A 3,025-nucleotide genomic window follows, 5' to 3' on the forward strand; every position below is an offset into this window, starting at 1 on the left:
CCCCCACCCCTCGCGGTCGCAAGTGGTCTCAGTTGCGGTTCTGAAATAAGCATTTTAAAAGGTGTTTTCAAAATAAGTCTGACACTTTGGAGAAAATCCAGGACTCGCTGGAGGGATTATGTATCCCCTCTGGCCTGGGAACGTCTCAGAGTCCCCCAGGACGAGCTGGAAAGTGTCGCTGGGGAGAGCGGGATCTCTCTGCTGCTGGCCCCGCACCCGATCCCGGATAAATGGCAGAAAACAGACGGACGGACAATTTATATTGTTAGTCTAAATTATTACATTTAAAATTATAACTCGAATTCAAGCAGAATAGCCTATTGTCAAGATAATTATAGAGTGTGATTTATTTTCAACTCAAAATATCTTCAAACTAACAAAATACAGTATAAAGTTATTAGGGATGAAAATCCGTCTGGATAACAGCAGACTGACTGCTCGTAAAATATACGACAGGTCTGGACCACTCGTCAATTTTGTTCGTATCTGAAAAAAATCTTAGAATACGAAAACATTGGTGAATGCCACAAATTCTCCTAAATCACTCGTACGCACAATTTAAGAACAAATCTGTGTGTACGAACGGTTCTTGCATGAGGCCCATTGTTTTCCATTGAAAAGTGTTCCCACACAGTGGACATGGCTGCATACTTGTGTGCGTCTTGACTTCTTAACAGCAGTTGTAAAGCATGATGATGCTGAAAACTGTCGTGAAAACTGGATCGCCCGATCACGTGACTAAATCCGATTCTACCCGATTTTCAAAGAATTGCCACATCTGCCACCGATACTGATACTATCTGATCGGGACATCTCTAATATATGTATAAAATAGTATTATATAAACACAGTGACCCCTTTTTATAAATAAATATGGACTTTTACTATGAACTTGAGATAAATTGTACTTTTTTTCTGACATGTAGAATGTCAGACACCAATTACAGAGCATCTAAATGTTTTGTTGTTTTATGCAATAAAAATATAATCCATCCATCCACCCATCCATCCATCCATCCATCCATCCATCCATCCATCCATCCATCCATCCATCCAACCATCCATCCATGCAGTCTTGGTGGCACTTTTTGGGCATTTAGCATATTATAATGAATAATCAAAGGCACAGTTTTCACACCTATGAAAAACAGACTGAACTTTTTCAAGCTAAAAGCACAATAAGATCTCAACTTTTAGACAAAAAAACAACAACAACAAATATAGTTTTATTCTTTTTGTACATGTGTTATTTCAAAATGACCCTGATATTATTGGATTAATTCTATTGACACTTAGAAGCATTAAATCTCCACATTTCCTGTAACTTAGCCATTGAATAAATAGATCTGTTGCATCACAACAGAAAAAAAAACGGTTTACTTAATTTGCAGAATAATGTTCAGCAATCACAGAAAACAAGATCTGACGACTAGCCGCCATATGTGTCTGATCTGAGATGTGTTAGCCCAGATGTTAGGCTGCTGGATACTTTATTTTCTGTGAAACAACTGAAGTTAGGAGGAGGAGAATTTATAGAAGCGAGGCAGTCAAACAGAAAAAAAATGAGGGGTTTAAAAGAATTGAAAAGTTGCAGCTACTGTGTGAAGGGGAAAACACCTGGAACATCTGCTGTGCAGTCAGGAGAACCAGGCGATGGCAACAAAACGATTTTCAGCTGTGGATACACGACAACAACACAAGCACAGTGTACCACATGGATGATATTCACCAAAGCATTTTCTTTTCTAAAGAGCTCACATGCTTTAAACATTATGTTGTACAGAATGGAATTTGAGCTATTTCACCCCTGAAGAACTTTACAAACTTCATTCATTAGTACAAATCAAACCCCCGTGTGCAAATGCTCTCAAACTTGATGACAGTAAATTCCCAAAAAAAGCCAAGTGTTCATCTCCTCATGCCTTCTAGTGCTCCCCTGGTAAAAGCAGCATCAAAGCTTTGTGAATGAACCTGCCGGCTCATTAGCACGTTCGCTGAGCTGAGCAGGAACTCTGTGTGCTGTGGCCCACAGCCAAGCAGGTTTAAATTTGGAAACCTCTTTGCTAATTACAGAGCTTCGTACAGAAACGGGTCTGTTGGCTCAGAAGCTCTCCCACACTGCAGCTAATCAAGTTGAAGCTCCCTTTTGAATGAAATTCTGATCATGTAGAAAATGGTATTGGTTTGTATCTGCTTGTGTTTGTATATGTTCCTGTTTCTCTGCACCATCAGGCACTGACACTATTTATAGTTTCACAGAGCTAAAAAAGAGAGTTGGTGCCAAGAATAGATGGAAATGCTCATTATAGAAGTTCAGCAGTGATGGAAACGTGTGCAGCTTGGATCCTGCAGTCTAAATGGGACACAGCAGAGCTCTTTTCTCTGCACTGCGAGTGTAACCACTGTGAAAATCAAATTATCTAACGCAGTGGTGTCCAATCCTCGAGGACCAGTATCCTCATGTTTTCCCTGTTCTTCAGCGTGTCTTCAAGCTCTGCAGCAGCCTGTCAATCACTCATTCTTTCAAACAGGTGTGTCAAAGCAGAGTCACTGCTAAAACATGCAGGTTACTGGCCCTTGAGGACCAGGATTGGACACCTCTGACTAAGGCTTTGTGTTTAAATTCAGCTTTGTTTGTGAAAATGCACACGTGTTTTGTACATTGGCATGTTTCCCAAAACACTTGCTTTAAAAAGAATTGAAGGTTTCTGTTTGGGAGCCTGACAGAAGCACTTCTGTGTTGCTTCAGGTATTATAGTTTCTTTGCTTTGAGTAAGCTAAAGTAAGTGGCAATAAATCTTTTTAAAAATAATACAATAAAGTTTGTGCAAAAAATGTGTAAGTAGATAGCACAGTATTTTTAAAATATCAAATTGAATTTGTATTGCCATATTAAAGAGAAAACTATTTAAACATGTCTCATTTACTCTGTAAAGTAAATATAAAGTATAAAGTCCCCCTCCTACAGCGCTGCCATTGGCAGTATCTCTTCACCCCCTGTTAACAATAGGTATTAATTAGGTGT

The sequence above is a fragment of the Austrofundulus limnaeus genome, unplaced genomic scaffold (genome assembly GCF_001266775.1).
Source record: "Austrofundulus limnaeus strain Quisiro unplaced genomic scaffold, Austrofundulus_limnaeus-1.0 Scaffold372, whole genome shotgun sequence".
NCBI classification, from domain to species: Eukaryota; Metazoa; Chordata; class Actinopteri; order Cyprinodontiformes; family Rivulidae; genus Austrofundulus; species Austrofundulus limnaeus.